Raw genomic sequence first — 22,696 nt, 5'->3', positions numbered from 1 at the left:
TTATGCTCCATTCTTATCTAGCATACAAAATGCTGAATTGTATCAGGCACAGTGCAAGAAGTGTTATACCTCTGCCAGTGTGCTACCATTGTTCCGAGTATGGCGGCTTTTGTAGCAAGTACACACAACTCGTGACATGCAACAGCATTACTGTACTGCTCAAAGTTGCATAAAGGAATTATATAAGATTGCATTTCTGTAGGCAATACAATTCCTCATTGTGCTGCAAAAGCATTTGTTTGGCCGAATTTGGTATCAACACATTTAGGCAGCTGATTTGGAGCAGTTTTGGAGCAATTTTGTGCTTTGCAGCAGGATGGAGCAGGAAAGCAGTTTGGATAAGAATAGAGCAGTGCTCCCAATCCTACTGTAGTAAAAAATTTTAATTTAAAGAAAAACTAGAACAATGCCATATTTAAGTGCTCACTAAAGTATAAAGTTTCATGCTCTGTCTTCCGCCCACTTCACACAGTGTAATAAATGATCTATTTGCACATATTATATCAGGAAAGCTATTTAATTGTGTTCACTTAACAAGTATTTGGGCATACCTAGCATGCTCACGCCTTCTAAGGGGCACTTCTCTTTCTGGTCTTTTCAAAGGTTCTCACAAAGAAGCCCAATCGAAATGTTCAAAATTAGAATTACAATAATCATTTCAAGCAAATGACGTTTTTGAAACTTTGGCTTCACAGGCACACACCTACTTTGGATTGGCACTATAGTGTGTGTGCAACCAATGTCCTCGCTATCCTGGCTCCAACAAATACGTTGGCTCACCCAATTTGCAATGATCAGTCTAGCAAATCGACACTTCATATAAAAGCCTCATTACTCGCTTTTCTTTCATGTAATGGCCTTGGGTGTTGGTAAAATACGTTTTTTTTTTTAATGTTCAATATTTTTTTGTATAAGCAGCTTCAGAGCTACTTGCATCGGCCCAATTCACATTCCGAAGAAACATATCTTTGTGCCCAGAACCTTTTGGTCTTGATTGCTCATGATTGAATTCACATTTATAGAAGGAGTGTCTTGCACGTACAGTAGAGATTTGATAGTCAGGTCATTGCCCCTAAGTAGACAAAGCATCTGAAGAGGAGAATTGCACCAAAATAAAGGCCATCTGGGCTTTTTCCTCTGTAGTCTCCACATAAAGGCAACTATTAACGGTGCTGTGCATTGTTATAAACTGTGCAGCATGCAATTACGAAGCGAAAGGGGTGGAATATGGCCCCCCCCAAAAAAATGGGGCATCACAATAGTGAATCCACTCGAGAAATGGCAGAAAGCACAATTTTTGTACCCCGTGGCTTGGCTTGTGCTTCACCATAAAACTCTACTTGGTTACAGGAAAAAACACTTTCCCAAGATTCTCAGGCGTGCCCCATCAATTTCTATATGCGCCAAATGCAAAAAGCTAAAACACCACACATACCATATCGCACCAAGGATTTGCAAAAAGACAAAAGAACTAAATTTACAAACTCTAGGGGTGTGTGAATTTTTCAAATAAAAATTAGATATCAATGCCATCGCATAAGGATTCCATATACCAGTTTCTTTGCACAGGAAGGATTTTCATAAAATCATGTGGAGCTGGCATATCGCCACTGAATACAGTACACTCATTAACTTTTTACAGCCCACGCAGACGGTTATGGCAGTGAAGTGAGCAGTGCAGGGAAAATTAGTGCATGGGAGAATTTTCGGGGTATTCGATGATCGAATATCAGTTTTTCGAATATGAATACAAATCAAATAACAAAGATATTCTATTTGTATTCAAAATTTCAAATATTCATATACCCCTCACAAAAAGCAAACACCTGCTGACATTGCGGAACACTGAAGCACAGGTAGCATTGTAAAAGCCAGATCCACAGCTCTAGCCAACTAGATAAGCCAAATACAGTCACCTGAGCTGCAGCTGAGAGAGCTTGGAGACTGAGCTGGAAGGGGTACGTAATGGCCCTCCACGCTTCCACGATGCTGGAATGTCACTCCAGCACACTGTGGACAAGGGATTGGTCGAACACAGAGATCAGACACAATTGGTTGAACATAGAGCCATGCTGAATCCTAACTCATCCACAGTTCCGTGAGCAGTGTTTGACCCATGCACCTACAAATGAAATAAACTTGGGAGCTCAGGGAGTAGTAATGCCATTTTGGAGCAGCTTTGGAGAAATAAAACAAGTTTTGGAGCCCTCAAGTTATGTTATGAAGCAAGTTTCTAAGGTCGAAACGCTTCGATTATTTGCAAATAATTTTATGTTCCTGACATACAAAAGACAAACAATTAGATTCCTTTTTATTAAAAGTTCAATCCTTTGATGACTGTGCACGCATCTCCGAGAGTACACATCGCCAAAGCATGTGTAAACTTCTACAGCTCACCTGAGCAATGGTTTCGGACAGACTAGTAGGAAATGCAATGCTTGCTTCTCCACTTCATAACTGAACACAAATTTCAAAAAGTTTGATTTTTGCTCACTTGCATTGACAGTGAAATGTAGAGGCAGCAACTTTGATTTGCTCAAGCACTGTCACTGGTCTTAAATCCACATCAATGAGCAGCACGTTCCGGCTCTCTATCTCATTCACATCGCTTCCAATCCCACGCCCAATCTGATAAAAACTCTTGGACACTGGTCAGCAGTGTCCCCAAGGAGGATAGATAGCACTCAAGGGTAGTCTTTTCCCACTTCAGCCAGTGGCTTCTATGTTTTCTTTTCTTGAAAGACACTGGCACTTCCTAAATTTCAGAATGTTGGTGATAAGCCCTGTATGGCTTTCCAACCTCTTTGATACGGTCTCTAGAGATTGGCACCTTCAGTGCATCTCCCTCAAAGCGATTAAAGTATGATTTTAATGTAGGGTTTGCCAATTGTTATTGATAAACAGACTCAATGGTGGAGCAACTTTCTGCTTTCATGGCAGATGCACTAGAACTCAGTTTCATGCAGCTGGACAAGATTCCTAATGGCTCAAGGTAATATGCTGAAACTGAATCTCTTCTCTCTATACAAGCGATTGAAAAGGCTGGGAGGAGATGATATGTCACATGTACAGCATTTTTGCCTAATTTTTTTGCTCCAATTACTTGAGCCTCATTTTAAATTTACTTGCAAACAAATATTTATTGCTACAAAGATGCTTCTCTAGATTATATATTATTGTCAACAAAGCCTACTAAAGCATTTGTAATAAAAATGCCTGTCTGTTGTCAGCGCACCTACCGCCCGCCATCGTCGTCGTGCCTGATCACAGGCTGGGGTCGGCGGTTTGGACAACCATCCACCAATAAGCGGCGAAAGAGTAACATTCCGGTCAACTCCGTCCATTAGAGCACCGTGTCTGTACTAGCACAATTAATACTACAAAAAGGTCAGATAACCCTACCATTCCTGCAAAACAGAACAATCAATATTTTTCGAGCATTGAATACAAAGCGGCAGTATAGGTGGTTTGCAGCTAGGCTCGTCCAATACCGATCAGTCATGAATTATTTCAATGTTGAATTCGCCCTAGATAAGCCTGGTCATGATAATACCCGAATGGCAGTGCTGGGGCTATTTAAGACCAGTTTCCGCCAACTCACCGCAACGACATCTGCTTTCTTTTCACAGCCGCTTTGATAGGTCTCTTGGAGGGGACAATGGAAATGCAGGTCTGTTCTTCAATAACCGAGTACACTGGAATGTAAGATAAGATGTGGTGTAATGCAAGATAAGAAGAGAAGTAATGCCACGAAATGTCGTGCGGGCAATGTGCAGACAGCCAAAGAAACAACTCCGGGAGAGCTCTGTCGACAATAAGTAAAAGCATAAGTACAGTAAAACCTCGTTTATCCGGATCTCGTTAACTCGGAAATTCGGTTAACTCGGACTCGCGGCGCGGTCCCGGCAAAACTGTGTATAGTTCAATGGTGTGAAATGCTCGTTAGCTCGGAGGCATTTAGCCGCGCACCGGTTAACTCGGACAACTCCCGAGGGCTATCGCAACTTCCAGTGAGCCGCGCGATGCTCGGCGGTTCGGAGGCACACACTCCTTGCCGTAACCGACGGCGTGGCAGGAGACTGCAGGAGAGTTGGAGAAACCGAAACCGAACAAAAGCTGCATGAGGGTTCGAGAATGACGATGATGATAGTGAATGAACGAGCAGTGGCTAGGTGGCGCCAGCCACCACCCGATGCATGGGTTTGGGGTTTTGGGCCGCCGGACCATCCAGCATCTACTGAAAGCTGCAAGGACGACGGGACGGTTTGTTCTGCTGCTCAACGCCACGTGTGCTACGCCTACGATACAGTGCCCCTACGCTGTTTCATTCTTTGTGTTGTGAGTGCACGTTGCGTTCGTCGACTGTGCTTGTGCGTTGTGCCATCGCCGTCGTTCTTCATAGTGATGGCGACCGCCACCCCAGCGAAACGACCACAGCAGCCAGCAAATGATTTAGAAAGAAAAGTAAAGATATTGAAGGAGCTGAACGAAGGCATTTCTCGTCAAGAGGTAATGAAAAAGTATGGCGTCAAGAGAAGCACGCTAAGCGACTACGTGAAAAACAAAGAAAAAATTTTCGAAGCTTTTGACAGCGGCAAATTCACCGGGAAGAGAAAAAGGCTAAGGACGGCTGCGCACCCGAAACTGGAAGAAGCACTGCTACGGTGGATTACAGATATGCGTGACGGACAGCTTTCTTTGAGTGGCCCGCTGATCTGTCAGCAAGCTGACAGGTACGCACAGAAAATGAACATAGAATCTTTCAGTGCGTCTGAAGGATGGTTCGCCCGCTTCAAAGAAAGGCATGGACTAGTCTTTAGAAACGTGTGTGGGGAGAAGGCAGCGGTGGATGAACGCCGCATTGCTGACTGGAAGTCAACCGAGCTTCTCCAGTACCTGGCTCGTTATGAACCTGCCGACGTCTTCAATGCCGACGAAACGGCATTGTTTTTCAAAGCCTTGCCGGACAAAACGATCACCTTTAAGGGTGACCCGTGCGTTGGAGGGAAGAGGAGCAAGGAAAGGATCACTGTGCTTCTCGCTTCAAATATGTCAGGCACGGAGCGCCTGCCACTACTTGTCATCGGGAAGGCAAAAAACCCAAGGTGTTTTAAGAACATTCCCCGTTTGCCGGTGGAGTATCGAGCCAATAGAAAAGCCTGGATGACCTCGGATATTTTTCAAGCTTGGCTGCGGCAGCTCGACCGCCGCTTCTCCGCTAACAAGCGCAAGGTTTTACTTGTGGTGGACAACTGCAGCGCGCACACCCGAGTGACAGGGCTGGAGTGCATCGAGCTCGTATTCCTTCCACCGAACACGACGGCTGCACTGCAACCGCTGGATCAGGGCATAATTCAGAACGTAAAATGCAGATACAGGAAGCATGTGCTAGAGCGGATGCTGCTGTGCAAGGAGGCAGGGCGAGAATATGACCTAAACCTCCTCAGTGCCATTCACATTTTAGTGCAAGTTTGGAACAACACGCCGGCCGAGGTCATAGCCAACTCCTTCAGGCACAGCGGGTTTGTCCGCCCTGATGATTGTGACGTTCCTCCAGAGGTGACTGCAGAGGATACCCCGGAGCCCACAGAAAATATGGACAACGAAGAGGTGGATGACAGGCGCTTTGAATTTCTCCTGCCTAGTGGTGTCCAGCTTACCGACTACGTAGCAATAGACGATGATGCTGCCGTGGCTGGCCTACTGACTGACGATGACATATTATCGGAAGTGCTCGACGGGGACGAAAATCATTCCGATGAAGACGATCGCGACCCGCCGTCGCGACGTCGCACCGTGCAGGAGGCCGCGGAGGCCCTCGCTGTACTAGAAGAATTTTGTGTAGAGTGTCGCGACAGTGAGCGTGCGCACCACCACCTGATGGGGTTGAAGAAAATCGTTCTTGCGCAAATTCCGGCGACTAGGCAAACAAAAATAACGCAGTTTTTCATGCAGTAAAGGTATGTTTATGCGCCGTACATTTTTCTTATTTTCATGGTGCATTCGATAATCCGGAATTCGGTTAACTCGGACATTTTTTCCGGTCCCTTGAGATCCGGATTAACGAGCTTTTACTGTATAAGCCACAGTTAGTCTCGCTGTGGTCGTGCAGTGAATAAGATGCCCACTATTGGGCCGCAGTTCCTGGATTCAACTTTGGAGCAGCTTTAGAGCAAGAAAAAGAAGTTCAGGAGCATTCCAATGATGTTTTGAGCATATTTTCAAGCTCAAATGCTTACAATAATTACGATTTTTTCGTCCTGATATACAAAAATTTATTTCCCAATTATTACAACATTAATTGACTGATCACTATGCACACATCTCAGATAAGCAAAGCATGCAAAATATGTACACAGGCTGGGAAACAATTTTGAACAGACTAGCAATAAACAGAATGTTTGCTACTGCACTTCATAACTGAATATTCAGATTGAATGCAAGGTTTAGGCAACTCTAAATTTACAGATTCAAAGATGGAGTCACAACTTTGATATGCTCATGAATCGCCACTAGTCTTGAGCTCACATCAATGAGCAGCACATTTCTGCTCTTTATGTTGTGCATATTCTTTTTGATCTTACGCCTCTGTTGCCAACTGTCTCAGCACTGGTCAGTAGTGGCTTCAACCAGGTCAGGAGACACTGAAGGGAAGCCTGTTCCTGCTTCAGGTTCTTGACTTCACTGCCTTCTGTGAGTGGTGCCTCGTGTTTTGTTTGAGCGACGCTGGAGTTTCCTTTGTTTTAATAGACTGGCAATAGGCCTTGAATGGCTAATACTCTTAAGAACATTTCTAGTGATTGGCACCTTCATGGCATCACCTCTATAATGCTTCAAGTATGCATTTACCTTACATGTGCCTGACACACTTAATAAAAAAAAGAGGGTCAGTGATGAAGTGCAGTACTTTGTAGCCATGCAAGGTTCTTAACAGCTCATTGTAGTTTGCATTCTCCACTTCCCTCGCTGCTCTCACTTCTCTCAACACTAGCAATTCAAAAGGGTACAAAAGGCGCTATGCCAAGTGGACAGATCATTTTTCCGTAATCAATTCCCTCCATCTGCTGGTAGATCTTAAATTTACTTGCAAACAAACATTATGCTCCATTCTTATCTAGCATACAAAATGCTGAATTGTATCAGGCACAGTGCAAGAAGTGTTATACCTCTGCCAGTGTGCTACCATTGTTCCGAGTATGGCGGCTTTTGTAGCAAGTACACACAACTCGTGACATGCAACAGCATTACTGTACTGCTCAAAGTTGCATAAAGGAATTATATAAGATTGCATTTCTGTAGGCAATACAATTCCTCATTGTGCTGCAAAAGCATTTGTTTGGCCGAATTTGGTATCAACACATTTAGGCAGCTGATTTGGAGCAGTTTTGGAGCAATTTTGTGCTTTGCAGCAGGATGGAGCAGGAAAGCAGTTTGGATAAGAATAGAGCAGTGCTCCCAATCCTACTGTAGTAAAAAATTTTAATTTAAAGAAAAACTAGAACAATGCCATATTTAAGTGCTCACTAAAGTATAAAGTTTCATGCTCTGTCTTCCGCCCACTTCACACAGTGTAATAAATGATCTATTTGCACATATTATATCAGGAAAGCTATTTAATTGTGTTCACTTAACAAGTATTTGGGCATACCTAGCATGCTCACACCTTCTAAGGGGCACTTCTCTTTCTGGTCTTTTCAAAGGTTCTCACAAAGAAGCCCAATCGAAATGTTCAAAATTAGAATTACAATAATCATTTCAAGCAAATGACGTTTTTGAAACTTTGGCTTCACAGGCACACACCTACTTTGGATTGGCACTATAGTGTGTGTGCAACCAATGTCCTCGCTATCCTGGCTCCAACAAATACGTTGGCTCACCCAATTTGCAATGATCAGTCTAGCAAATCGACACTTCATATAAAAGACTCATTACTCGCTTTTCTTTCATGTAATGGCCTTGGGTGTTGGTAAAATACGTTTTTTTTTTTAATGTTCAATATTTTTTTGTATAAGCAGCTTCAGAGCTACTTGCATCGGCCCAATTCACATTCCGAAGAAACATATCTTTGTGCCCAGAACCTTTTGGTCTTGATTGCTCATGATTGAATTTACATTTATAGAAGGAGTGTCTTGCACGTACAGTAGAGATTTGATAGTCAGGTCATTGCCCCTAAGTAGACAAAGCATCTGAAGAGGAGAATTGCACCAAAATAAAGGCCATCTGGGCTTTTTCCTCTGTAGTCTCCACATAAAGGCAACTATTAACGGTGCTGTGCATTGTTATAAACTGTGCAGCATGCAATTACGAAGCGAAAGGGGTGGAATATGGCCCCCCCCAAAAAAATGGGGCATCACAATAGTGAATCCACTCGAGAAATGGCAGAAAGCACAATTTTTGTACCCCGTGGCTTGGCTTGTGCTTCACCATAAAACTCTACTTGGTTACAGGAAAAAACACTTTCCCAAGATTCTCAGGCGTGCCCCATCAATTTCTATATGCGCCAAATGCAAAAAGCTAAAACACCACACATACCATATCGCACCAAGGATTTGCAAAAAGACAAAAGAACTAAATTTACAAACTCTAGGGGTGTGTGAATTTTTCAAATAAAAATTAGATATCAATGCCATCGCATAAGGATTCCATATACCAGTTTCTTTGCACAGGAAGGATTTTCATAAAATCATGTGGAGCTGGCATATCGCCACTGAATACAGTACACTCATTAACTTTTTACAGCCCACGCAGACGGTTATGGCAGTGAAGCGAGCAGTGCAGGGAAAATTAGTGCATGGGAGAATTTTCGGGGTATTCGATGATCGAATATCAGTTTTTCGAATATGAATACAAATCAAATAACAAAGATATTCTATTTGTATTCAAAATTTCAAATATTCATATACCCCTCACAAAAAGCAAACACCTGCTGACATTGCGGAACACTGAAGCACAGGTAGCATTGTAAAAGCCAGATCCACAGCTCTAGCCAACTAGATAAGCCAAATACAGTCACCTGAGCTGCAGCTGAGAGAGCTTGGAGACTGAGCTGGAAGGGGTACGTAATGGCCCTCCACGCTTCCACGATGCTGGAATGTCACTCCAGCACACTGTGGACAAGGGATTGGTCGAACACAGAGATCAGACACAATTGGTTGAACATAGAGCCATGCTGAATCCTAACTCATCCACAGTTCCGTGAGCAGTGTTTGACCCATGCACCTACAAATGAAATAAACTTGGGAGCTCAGGGAGTAGTAATGCCATTTTGGAGCAGCTTTGGAGAAATAAAACAAGTTTTGGAGCCCTCAAGTTATGTTATGAAGCAAGTTTCTAAGGTCGAAACGCTTCGATTATTTGCAAATAATTTTATGTTCCTGACATACAAAAGACAAACAATTAGATTCCTTTTTATTAAAAGTTCAATCCTTTGATGACTGTGCACGCATCTCCGAGAGTACACATCGCCAAAGCATGTGTAAACTTCTACAGCTCACCTGAGCAATGGTTTCGGACAGACTAGTAGGAAATGCAATGCTTGCTTCTCCACTTCATAACTGAACACAAATTTCAAAAAGTTTGATTTTTGCTCACTTGCATTGACAGTGAAATGTAGAGGCAGCAACTTTGATTTGCTCAAGCACTGTCACTGGTCTTAAATCCACATCAATGAGCAGCACGTTCCGGCTCTCTATCTCATTCACATCGCTTCCAATCCCACGCCCAATCTGATAAAAACTCTTGGACACTGGTCAGCAGTGTCCCCAAGGAGGATAGATAGCACTCAAGGGTAGTCTTTTCCCACTTCAGCCAGTGGCTTCTATGTTTTCTTTTCTTGAAAGACACTGGCACTTCCTAAATTTCAGAATGTTGGTGATAAGCCCTGTATGGCTTTCCAACCTCTTTGATACGGTCTCTAGAGATTGGCACCTTCAGTGCATCTCCCTCAAAGCGATTAAAGTATGATTTTAATGTAGGGTTTGCCAATTGTTATTGATAAACAGACTCAATGGTGGAGCAACTTTCTGCTTTCATGGCAGATGCACTAGAACTCAGTTTCATGCAGCTGGACAAGATTCCTAATGGCTCAAGGTAATATGCTGAAACTGAATCTCTTCTCTCTATACAAGCGATTGAAAAGGCTGGGAGGAGATGATATGTCACATGTACAGCATTTTTGCCTAATTTTTTTGCTCCAATTACTTGAGCCTCATTTTAAATTTACTTGCAAACAAATATTTATTGCTACAAAGATGCTTCTCTAGATTATATATTATTGTCAACAAAGCCTACTAAAGCATTTGTAATAAAAATGCCTGTCTGTTGTCAGCGCACCTACCGCCCGCCATCGTCGTCGTGCCTGATCACAGGCTGGGGTCGGCGGTTTGGACAACCATCCACCAATAAGCGGCGAAAGAGTAACATTCCGGTCAACTCCGTCCATTAGAGCACCGTGTCTGTACTAGCACAATTAATACTACAAAAAGGTCAGATAACCCTACCATTCCTGCAAAACAGAACAATCAATATTTTTCGAGCATTGAATACAAAGCGGCAGTATAGGTGGTTTGCAGCTAGGCTCGTCCAATACCGATCAGTCATGAATTATTTCAATGTTGAATTCGCCCTAGATAAGCCTGGTCATGATAATACCCGAATGGCAGTGCTGGGGCTATTTAAGACCAGTTTCCGCCAACTCACCGCAACGACATCTGCTTTCTTTTCACAGCCGCTTTGATAGGTCTCTTGGAGGGGACAATGGAAATGCAGGTCTGTTCTTCAATAACAGAGTACACTGGAATGTAAGATAAGATGTGGTGTAATGCAAGATAAGAAGAGAAGTAATGCCACGAAATGTCGTGCGGGCAATGTGCAGACAGCCAAAGAAACAACTCCGGGAGAGCTCTGTCGACAATAAGTAAAAGCATAAGTATAAGCCACAGTTAGTCTCGCTGTGGTCGTGCAGTGAATAAGATGCCCACTATTGGGCCGCAGTTCCTGGATTCAACTTTGGAGCAGCTTTAGAGCAAGAAAAAGAAGTTCAGGAGCATTCCAATGATGTTTTGAGCATATTTTCAAGCTCAAATGCTTACAATAATTACGATTTTTTCGTCCTGATATACAAAAATTTATTTCCCAATTATTACAACATTAATTGACTGATGACTATGCACACATCTCAGACAAGCAAAGCATGCAAAATATGTACACAGGCTGGGAAACAATTTTGAACAGACTAGCAATAAACAGAATGTTTGCTACTGCACTTCATAACTGAATATTCAGATTGAATGCAAGGTTTAGGCAACTCTAAATTTACAGATTCAAAGATGGAGTCACAACTTTGATATGCTCATGAATCGCCACTAGTCTTGAGCTCACATCAATGAGCAGCACATTTCTGCTCTTTATGTTGTGCATATTCTTTTTGATCTTACGCCTCTGTTGCCAACTGTCTCAGCACTGGTCAGTAGTGGCTTCAACCAGGTCAGGAGACACTGAAGGGAAGCCTGTTCCTGCTTCAGGTTCTTGACTTCACTGCCTTCTGTGAGTGGTGCCTCGTGTTTTGTTTGAGCGACGCTGGAGTTTCCTTTGTTTTAATAGACTGGCAATAGGCCTTGAATGGCTTTCTAATACTCTTAAGAACATTTCTAGTGATTGGCACCTTCATGGCATCACCTCTATAATGCTTCAAGTATGCATTTACCTTACATGTGCCTGACACACTTGTTAATAAAAAAAAGAGGGTCAGTGATGAAGTGCAGTACTTTGTAGCCATGCAAGGTTCTTAACAGCTCATTGTAGTTTGCATTCTCCACTTCCCTCGCTGCTCTCACTTCTCTCAACACTAGCAATTCAAAAGGGTACAAAAGGCGCTATGCCAATTGGACAGATCATTTTTTCGTAATCAATTCCCTCCATCTGCTGGTAGATCTTAAATTTACTTGCAAACAAACATTATGCTCCATTCTTTTCTAGCATACAAAATGTTGAATTGTATCAGGCACAGTGCAAGAAGAGTTATACCTCTGCCAGTGTGCTACCATTCTTTTGAGTATGGCGGCTCTTATAGCAAGCACACACAACTCGTGACATGCAACAGCATTACTGTACTGCTCAAAGTTGCATAAAGGAATTATATAAGATTGCATTTTTGTAGGCAATACAATTCCTCATTGTGCTGCAAAAACATTTGTTTGGCCGAATTTGGTGTCAATACATTTAGGCAGCTGGTTTGAAGCAGTTTTGGAGCAATTTTGTGCTTTGCAGCAGGATGGAGCAGGAAAGCAGTTTGGAAAAGAATAGAGCAGAGCTGCTGTAGTAAAAAAAGATAAAAAAAAGAACTAGAAAAATGCCATATATAAGTGCTCAATAAACTATACAGTTTCATGCTCTGTCTTCTGCCCACTTCACACAGTGTAATGATCTATTTGAACATATTATCTCATATCTTGAAAGCTATTTAATTGTGTTCACATAACAAGTATTTGGGCATACCGAGCATGCTCACGTCTTAGGGGCACTTTTCTTTCTGGTCTTTTCAAAGGTTCTCACAAAGAAGCCCAATCGAAATGTTCAAAATTAGAATTATAATAATCATTTCAAGCAAATGATGTTTTTGAAACTTTGGCTTCACAGGCACACACCTACTTTGGATTGGCACTATAGTGTGTGTGCAACCAATGTCCTCGCTATCCTGGCTCCAACAAATACGTTGGGTCACCCAATTTGCAATGATCAGTCTAGCAAATCGACACTTCATATAACAACGAAGCTTTATTACTCGCTTTTCTTTCATGTAGTGGCCTTGGGTGTTGGTAAAATACTTTTTTTTTTAAATGCTCAATATTTTTTTTTATAAGCAGCTTCAGAGCTACTTGCATTGGCCCAATTTACATTCCGAAGAAACATATCTTTGTGCCCAGAACCTTTTGGTCTTGATTGCTCGTGATTCAATTCACATTTATAGAAGGAGTGTCTTGTACGTACAGTAGAGATTTGCTAGTCAGGTCATTGCCCCTAAGTAGACACAGCATCTGAAGAGGAGAACTGCACCAAAATAAAGGCCATCTGGGCTTTTTCCTCTGTGGTCTCCACATAAAGGCAACTATTAACGGTGCTGTGCATTGTTATAAACTGTGCAGCATGCAATTACGAAGCGAAAGGGGTGGAATATGGCCCCCCCCCAAAAAAATGGGGCATCACAATAGTGAATCCACTCGAGAAATGGCAGAAAGCACAATTTTTGTACCCCGTGGCTTGGCTTGTGCTTCACCATAAAACTCTACTTGGTTACAGGAAAAAACACTTTCCCAAGATTCTCAGGCGTGCCCCATCAATTTCTATATGCGCCAAATGCAAAAAGCTAAAACACCACACATACCATATCGCACCAAGGATTTGCAAAAAGACAAAAGAACTAAATTTACAAACTCTAGGGGTGTGTGAATTTTTCAAATAAAAATTAGATATCAATGCCATCGCATAAGGATTCCATATACCGTAAAAACCCGCGTATAATACGAGTTTTTTTTCCAACTTTCAGCGTTCCAAATTTCCGCCTCGTATTATTTGCGGATCCCAACCAAAATGTCAAAGTTTTGCGAGAAGTTTTGGTTTCGTTGTTGCCGCGTGGCTACGGCTTGGCTTTGTTATCGATGTGCGGCTACGGCTTGGCTTCGTTGCCCTAACGTGGCCGCACCCCGCAGTGGCCACGACGTCGAGATCGAGGTGTCGTCTCTTTGTTGTTGAGTCGTCGAGTGCGCACAGCATCAGCGCATGTGCTCTCGTGCAAACCACGGTTCGCGAAAAAGTGCACGCTTTTTTCTTTAAGTGAACGAGCAGGATGCCAGGGTCTCGGAAACAGTACTCGGCTGCTTTTAAGAGAAAGGTGATTTTAGTTGCTGAAAACATCGGCAACAGTGCGGCCGGGAGGCAGTTTGGCGTCACCGAGGGAAGCATTCGCGGATGGCGACGACAGAAAGAAGCCCTTTTCGCGTGCAAGGGAATGCGAAGAAGCTTTCGCGGGCCAAAGAATGGCGCATTCCCGGAAATTGAACTCGCTCTGACGGAGTTCGTACGAGAACAGCGAGCATCGCATCTAGCTGTGAGCGTAGAGCTTATGCAAGCAAAAGCTAGGGAGCTTGCAAGGGAAAAGGGAATTCCGAGCTCCGCCTTCAAAGCAAGCAAGCACTGGATACATCGCTATATGTGCCGTGCTGGATTCTCGCTACGCCGGCGAACCTCGATTTCACAAAAGCTGCCCGAATCCTTCGAAGAGCTGCTGGTGGCTTTTCAGCGCCACGTGATTTCTTTGCGAAAGACCAAAAACTTTCAGCTGGGGCAAATAGGCAATGCTGACCAGACGCCGGTTTACCTGGACATGCCATCGCCCCTCACCGTCCATGAGAAAGGCTCTAAACAAGTTTGTATCCGGTCTACTGGAAACGAGAAGACGCGGGTCACAGTCATGCTATCGTGCACGGCAGACGGCCGCAAGCTCCCGCCCTATGTCATCTTCAAGCGCAAGACAATGCCGAAAGGTGAGGAGCTGCCGAAGAATGTCATCGTGAGATGCCACGAAAAAGGTTGGATGAACGAGGATCTTGTCCTCGACTGGGTGAAGTCAGTGTGGTGCAAACGGCCCGGTGCACTGTTGTCCTTTCCATCCATCCTCGTGCTGGACGCGTTTCGTTGCCATTTGGCCGACTCGGTGAAAAGGCTGCTAAGCGACTGCCGCACAGAACTTGTTGTGATTCCGGGTGGGATGACCTCACAACTTCAGCCTCTCGACGTTTGTGTCAACAAACCCTTCAAGGACGCAGTCAAGCGATGCTACGCGGAATGGATGCGGTCAGGTGAGCCTGCAGTGACGCCGGCCGGGCGGCTGAAGCGAGCATCGCCAGCCACGCTGTGCAAATGGATTGTGGACGCGTGGGCAAGCATCCCAGAGGAGCTTGTGCGCCGTTCGTTTAAGAAGTGCGGCATCTCAAACGCCCTCGATGGCACAGAAGATGAGTACCTGTGGGATGATTTGTCCGACAAAGAAATTTCCGAGGAAAGCGCTGCTGAAGATGAAAGTGATTGAAGTGTGAGGTCCGATTTCAATAAATGTCTTGTTTTTTCTCTCTCGTATTATATGCGGTAAAAACTTTTTTTTTCCATTTCGCGTCTCCAGAATTTCACCTCGTATTATATTCGGGTTCGTATTATACGCGGGTTTTTACGGTACCAGTTTCTTTGCACAGGAAGGATTTTCATAAAATCATGTGGAGCTGGCATATCGCCACTGAATACAGTACACTCATTAACTTTTTACAGCCCACGCAGACGGTTATGGCAGTGAAGCGAGCAGTGCAGGGAAAATTAGTGCATGGGAGAATTTTCGGGGTATTCGATGATCGAATATCAGTTTTTCGAATATGAATACAAATCAAATAACAAAGATATTCTATTTGTATTCAAAATTTCAAATATTCATATACCCCTCACAAAAAGCAAACACCTGCTGACATTGCGGAACACTGAAGCACAGGTAGCATTGTAAAAGCCAGATCCACAGCTCTAGCCAACTAGATAAGCCAAATACAGTCACCTGAGCTGCAGCTGAGAGAGCTTGGAGACTGAGCTGGAAGGGGTACGTAATGGCCCTCCACGCTTCCACGATGCTGGAATGTCACTCCAGCACACTGTGGACAAGGGATTGGTCGAACACAGAGATCAGACACAATTGGTTGAACATAGAGCCATGCTGAATCCTAACTCATCCACAGTTCCGTGAGCAGTGTTTGACCCATGCACCTACAAATGAAATAAACTTGGGAGCTCAGGGAGTAGTAATGCCATTTTGGAACAGCTTTGGAGAAATAAAACAAGTTTTGGAGCCCTCAAGTTATGTTATGAAGCAAGTTTCTAAGGTCGAAACGCTTCGATTATTTGCAAATAATTTTATGTTCCTGACATACAAAAGACAAACAATTAGATTCCTTTTTATTAAAAGTTCAATCCTTTGATGACTGTGCGCGCATCTCCGAGAGTACACATCGCCAAAGCATGTGTAAACTTCTACAGCTCACCTGAGCAATGGTTTCGGACAGACTAGTAGGAAATGCAATGCTTGCTTCTCCACTTCATAACTGAACACAAATTTCAAAAAGTTTGATTTTTGCTCACTTGCATTGACAGTGAAATGTAGAGGCAGCAACTTTGATTTGCTCAAGCACTGTCACTGGTCTTAAATCCACATCAATGAGCAGCACGTTCCGGCTCTCTATCTCATTCACATCGCTTCCAATCCCACGCCCAATCTGATAAAAACTCTTGGACACTGGTCAGCAGTGTCCCCAAGGAGGATAGATAGCACTCAAGGGTAGTCTTTTCCCACTTCAGCCAGTGGCTTCTATGTTTTCTTTTCTTGAAAGACACTGGCACTTCCTAAATTTCAGAATGTTGGTGATAAGCCCTGTATGGCTTTCCAACCTCTTTGATACGGTCTCTAGAGATTGGCACCTTCAGTGCATCTCCCTCAAAGCGATTAAAGTATGATTTTAATGTAGGGTTTGCCAATTGTTATTGATAAACAGACTCAATGGTGGAGCAACTTTCTGCTTTCATGGCAGATGCACTAGAACTCAGTTTCATGCAGCTGGACAAGATTCCTAATGGCTCAAGGTAATATGCTGAAACTGAATCTCTTCTCTCTATACAAGCGATTGAAAAGGCTGGGAGGAGATGATATGTCACATGTACAGCATTTTTGCCTAATTTTTTTGCTCCAATTACTTGAGCCTCATTTTAAATTTACTTGCAAACAAATATTTATTGCTACAAAGATGCTTCTCTAGATTATATATTATTGTCAACAAAGCCTACTAAAGCATTTGTAATAAAAATGCCTGTCTGTTGTCAGCGCACCTACCGCCCGCCATCGTCGTCGTGCCTGATCACAGGCTGGGGTCGGCGGTTTGGACAACCATCCACCAATAAGCGGCGAAAGAGTAACATTCCGGTCAACTCCGTCCATTAGAGCACCGTGTCTGTACTAGCACAATTAATACTACAAAAAGGTCAGATAACCCTACCATTCCTGCAAAACAGAACAATCAATATTTTTCGAGCATTGAATACAAAGCGGCAGTATAGGTGGTTTGCAGCTAGGCTCGTCCAATACCGATCAGTCATGAATTATTTCAATGTTGAATTCGCCCTAGATAAGCCTGGTCATGATAATACCCGAATGGCAGTGCTGGGGCTATTTAAGACCAGTTTCCGCCAACTCACCGCAACGACATCTGCTTTCTTTTCACAGCCGCTTTGATAGGTCTCTTGGAGGGGACAATGGAAATGCAGGTCTGTTCTTCAATAACAGAGTACACTGGAATGTAAGATAAGATGTGGTGTAATGCAAGATAAGAAGAGAAGTAATGCCACGAAATGTCGTGCGGGCAATGTGCAGACAGCCAAAGAAACAACTCCGGGAGAGCTCTGTCGACAATAAGTAAAAGCATAAGTATAAGCCACAGTTAGTCTCGCTGTGGTCGTGCAGTGAATAAGATGCCCACTATTGGGCCGCAGTTCCTGGATTCAACTTTGGAGCAGCTTTAGAGCAAGAAAAAGAAGTTCAGGAGCATTCCAATGATGTTTTGAGCATATTTTCAAGCTCAAATGCTTACAATAATTACGATTTTTTCGTCCTGATATACAAAAATTTATTTCCCAATTATTACAACATTAATTGACTGATGACTATGCACACATCTCAGACAAGCAAAGCATGCAAAATATGTACACAGGCTGGGAAACAATTTTGAACAGACTAGCAATAAACAGAATGTTTGCTACTGCACTTCATAACTGAATATTCAGATTGAATGCAAGGTTTAGGCAACTCTAAATTTACAGATTCAAAGATGGAGTCACAACTTTGATATGCTCATGAATCGCCACTAGTCTTGAGCTCACATCAATGAGCAGCACATTTCTGCTCTTTATGTTGTGCATATTCTTTTTGATCTTACGCCTCTGTTGCCAACTGTCTCAGCACTGGTCAGTAGTGGCTTCAACCAGGTCAGGAGACACTGAAGGGAAGCCTGTTCCTGCTTCAGGTTCTTGACTTCACTGCCTTCTGTGAGTGGTGCCTCGTGTTTTGTTTGAGCGACGCTGGAGTTTCCTTTGTTTTAATAGACTGGCAATAGGCCTTGAATGGCTTTCTAATACTCTTAAGAACATTTCTAGTGATTGGCACCTTCATGGCATCACCTCTATAATGCTTCAAGTATGCATTTACCTTACATGTGCCTGACACACTTGTTAATAAAAAAAAGAGGGTCAGTGATGAAGTGCAGTACTTTGTAGCCATGCAAGGTTCTTAACAGCTCATTGTAGTTTGCATTCTCCACTTCCCTCGCTGCTCTCACTTCTCTCAACACTAGCAATTCAAAAGGGTACAAAAGGCGCTATGCCAATTGGACAGATCATTTTTTCGTAATCAATTCCCTCCATCTGCTGGTAGATCTTAAATTTACTTGCAAACAAACATTATGCTCCATTCTTTTCTAGCATACAAAATGTTGAATTGTATCAGGCACAGTGCAAGAAGAGTTATACCTCTGCCAGTGTGCTACCATTCTTTTGAGTATGGCGGCTCTTATAGCAAGCACACACAACTCGTGACATGCAACAGCATTACTGTACTGCTCAAAGTTGCATAAAGGAATTATATAAGATTGCATTTTTGTAGGCAATACAATTCCTCATTGTGCTGCAAAAACATTTGTTTGGCCGAATTTGGTGTCAATACATTTAGGCAGCTGGTTTGAAGCAGTTTTGGAGCAATTTTGTGCTTTGCAGCAGGATGGAGCAGGAAAGCAGTTTGGAAAAGAATAGAGCAGAGCTGCTGTAGTAAAAAAAGATAAAAAAAAGAACTAGAAAAATGCCATATATAAGTGCTCAATAAACTATACAGTTTCATGCTCTGTCTTCTGCCCACTTCACACAGTGTAATGATCTATTTGAACATATTATCTCATATCTTGAAAGCTATTTAATTGTGTTCACATAACAAGTATTTGGGCATACCGAGCATGCTCACGTCTTAGGGGCACTTTTCTTTCTGGTCTTTTCAAAGGTTCTCACAAAGAAGCCCAATCGAAATGTTCAAAATTAGAATTATAATAATCATTTCAAGCAAATGATGTTTTTGAAACTTTGGCTTCACAGGCACACACCTACTTTGGATTGGCACTATAGTGTGTGTGCAACCAATGTCCTCGCTATCCTGGCTCCAACAAATACGTTGGGTCACCCAATTTGCAATGATCAGTCTAGCAAATCGACACTTCATATAACAACGAAGCTTTATTACTCGCTTTTCTTTCATGTAGTGGCCTTGGGTGTTGGTAAAATACTTTTTTTTTTAAATGCTCAATATTTTTTTTTATAAGCAGCTTCAGAGCTACTTGCATTGGCCCAATTCACATTCCGAAGAAACATATCTTTGTGCCCAGAACCTTTTGGTCTTGATTGCTCGTGATTCAATTCACATTTATAGAAGGAGTGTCTTGTACGTACAGTAGAGATTTGCTAGTCAGGTCATTGCCCCTAAGTAGACACAGCATCTGAAGAGGAGAATTGCACCAAAATAAAGGCCATCTGGGCTTTTTCCTCTGTGGTCTCCACATAAAGGCAACTATTAACGGTGCTGTGCATTGTTATAAACTGTGCAGCATGCAATTACGAAGCGAAAGGGGTGGAATATGGCCCCCCCCAAAAAAATGGGGCATCACAATAGTGAATCCACTCGAGAAATGGCAGAAAGCACAATTTTTGTACCCCGTGGCTTGGCTTGTGCTTCACCATAAAACTCTACTTGGTTACAGGAAAAAACACTTTCCCAAGATTCTCAGGCGTGCCCCATCAATTTCTATATGCGCCAAATGCAAAAAGCTAAAACACCACACATACCATATCGCACCAAGGATTTGCAAAAAGACAAAAGAACTAAATTTACAAACTCTAGGGGTGTGTGAATTTTTCAAATAAAAATTAGATATCAATGCCATCGCATAAGGATTCCATATACCAGTTTCTTTGCACAGGAAGGATTTTCATAAAATCATGTGGAGCTGGCATATCGCCACTGAATACAGTACACTCATTAACTTTTTACAGCCCACGCAGACGGTTATGGCAGTGAAGCGAGCAGTGCAGGGAAAATTAGTGCATGGGAGAATTTTCGGGGTATTCGATGATCGAATATCAGTTTTTCGAATATGAATACAAATCAAATAACAAAGATATTCTATTTGTATTCAAAATTTCAAATATTCATATACCCCTCACAAAAAGCAAACACCTGCTGACATTGCGGAACACTGAAGCACAGGTAGCATTGTAAAAGCCAGATCCACAGCTCTAGCCAACTAGATAAGCCAAATACAGTCACCTGAGCTGCAGCTGAGAGAGCTTGGAGACTGAGCTGGAAGGGGTACGTAATGGCCCTCCACGCTTCCACGATGCTGGAATGTCACTCCAGCACACTGTGGACAAGGGATTGGTCGAACACAGAGATCAGACACAATTGGTTGAACATAGAGCCATGCTGAATCCTAACTCATCCACAGTTCCGTGAGCAGTGTTTGACCCATGCACCTACAAATGAAATAAACTTGGGAGCTCAGGGAGTAGTAATGCCATTTTGGAACAGCTTTGGAGAAATAAAACAAGTTTTGGAGCCCTCAAGTTATGTTATGAAGCAAGTTTCTAAGGTCGAAACGCTTCGATTATTTGCAAATAATTTTATGTTCCTGACATACAAAAGACAAACAATTAGATTCCTTTTTATTAAAAGTTCAATCCTTTGATGACTGTGCGCGCATCTCCGAGAGTACACATCGCCAAAGCATGTGTAAACTTCTACAGCTCACCTGAGCAATGGTTTCGGACAGACTAGTAGGAAATGCAATGCTTGCTTCTCCACTTCATAACTGAACACAAATTTCAAAAAGTTTGATTTTTGCTCACTTGCATTGACAGTGAAATGTAGAGGCAGCAACTTTGATTTGCTCAAGCACTGTCACTGGTCTTAAATCCACATCAATGAGCAGCACGTTCCGGCTCTCTATCTCATTCACATCGCTTCCAATCCCACGCCCAATCTGATAAAAACTCTTGGACACTGGTCAGCAGTGTCCCCAAGGAGGATAGATAGCACTCAAGGGTAGTCTTTTCCCACTTCAGCCAGTGGCTTCTATGTTTTCTTTTCTTGAAAGACACTGGCACTTCCTAAATTTCAGAATGTTGGTGATAAGCCCTGTATGGCTTTCCAACCTCTTTGATACGGTCTCTAGAGATTGGCACCTTCAGTGCATCTCCCTCAAAGCGATTAAAGTATGATTTTAATGTAGGGTTTGCCAATTGTTATTGATAAACAGACTCAATGGTGGAGCAACTTTCTGCTTTCATGGCAGATGCACTAGAACTCAGTTTCATGCAGCTGGACAAGATTCCTAATGGCTCAAGGTAATATGCTGAAACTGAATCTCTTCTCTCTATACAAGCGATTGAAAAGGCTGGGAGGAGATGATATGTCACATGTACAGCATTTTTGCCTAATTTTTTTGCTCCAATTACTTGAGCCTCATTTTAAATTTACTTGCAAACAAATATTTATTGCTACAAAGACGCTTCCCTAGATTATATATTATTGTCAACAAAGCCTACTAAAGCATTCGTAATAAAAATGCCTGTCTGTTGTCAGCGCACCTACCGCCCCCGCCATCGTCGTCGTGCCTGATCACAGGCTGGGGTCGGCGGTTTGGACAACCATCCACCAATAAGCGGCGAAAGTGTAACATTCCGGTCAACTCCGTCCGTTAGAGCACCGTATCTGTACTGGCACCATTATTACTACAAGAAGGTCAGATAACCTGACCATTCTTGCAAAACGGAACAATCAATATTTTTGGAGCATTGAATACAAAGCGGCAGTATAGGTGGTTTGCTGCTAGGCTCGTCCAATACCGATCAGTCATGAATTATTTCAATGTTTGAATTCGTCCTAAATAAGCCTGGTCATGACAATACCCGAATGGCAGTGCTGGGGCTATTTAAGACCAGTTTCCGCCAACTCACCGCAAAGACACCTGCTTTCTTTCCACTGCCGCTTTGATAGGTCTCTTGGAGGGGACAATGGAAATGCAGGTCTGTTCTTCAATAACAGAGTACACTGGAATGTAAGATAAGATGTGGTGTAATGCAAGATAAGAAGAGAAGTAATGCCACGAAATGTCGTGCGGGCAATGTGCAGGCAGCCAAAGAAACAACTCCGGGAGAGCTCTGTCGACAATAAGTAAAAGCATAAGTATAAGCCACAGTTAGTCTCGCTGTGGTCGTGCAGTGAATAAGATGCCCACTATTGGGCCGCAGTTCCTGGATTCAACTTTGGAGCAGCTTTAGAGCAAGAAAAAGAAGTTCAGGAGCATTCCAATGATGTTTTGAGCATATTTTCAAGCTCAAATGCTTACAATAATTACGATTTTTTCGTCCTGATATACAAAAATTTATTTCCCAATTATTACAACATTAATTGACTGATGACTATGCACACATCTCAGACAAGCAAAGCATGCAAAATATGTACACAGGCTGGGAAACAATTTTGAACAGACTAGCAATAAACAGAATGTTTGCTACTGCACTT

General features: G+C 42.9%; 1 protein-coding gene across 20 annotated transcripts in view; it reads right to left on the bottom strand.

The window, feature by feature from the left end:
- LOC146184524 (uncharacterized) overlaps positions 1 to 22,696 on the bottom strand; it is a 546,446-nt gene that overhangs the window by 418,196 nt on the left and 105,554 nt on the right. For 11 of the 20 annotated variants that reach the window (XR_014708879.1, XM_084609402.1, XM_084609409.1 and 8 more), the window contains one exon: positions 22,124 to 22,222. The exons of 1 other annotated variant lie outside the window; for it this stretch is intronic. The gene's annotated coding sequence lies outside the window, so the exon portion shown is untranslated. Of the gene's footprint in view, positions 1 to 1,916; positions 2,011 to 3,601; positions 3,696 to 9,013; positions 9,108 to 10,698; positions 10,793 to 15,592; positions 15,687 to 17,277; positions 17,372 to 20,440; positions 20,557 to 22,123; positions 22,223 to 22,696 lie in introns of those variants that run through there. 8 more of the 20 variants (XR_014708880.1, XR_014708877.1, XR_014708878.1 and 5 more) reach the window with 2 other exon arrangements.

Source organism: Amblyomma maculatum, chromosome 7 (genome assembly GCF_055883805.1).
Source record: "Amblyomma maculatum isolate TAMU_Amacu chromosome 7, ASM5588380v1, whole genome shotgun sequence".
NCBI classification, from domain to species: domain Eukaryota; kingdom Metazoa; phylum Arthropoda; class Arachnida; order Ixodida; family Ixodidae; genus Amblyomma; species Amblyomma maculatum.
This window is presented reverse-complemented; position numbering and strand designations above follow the sequence as displayed.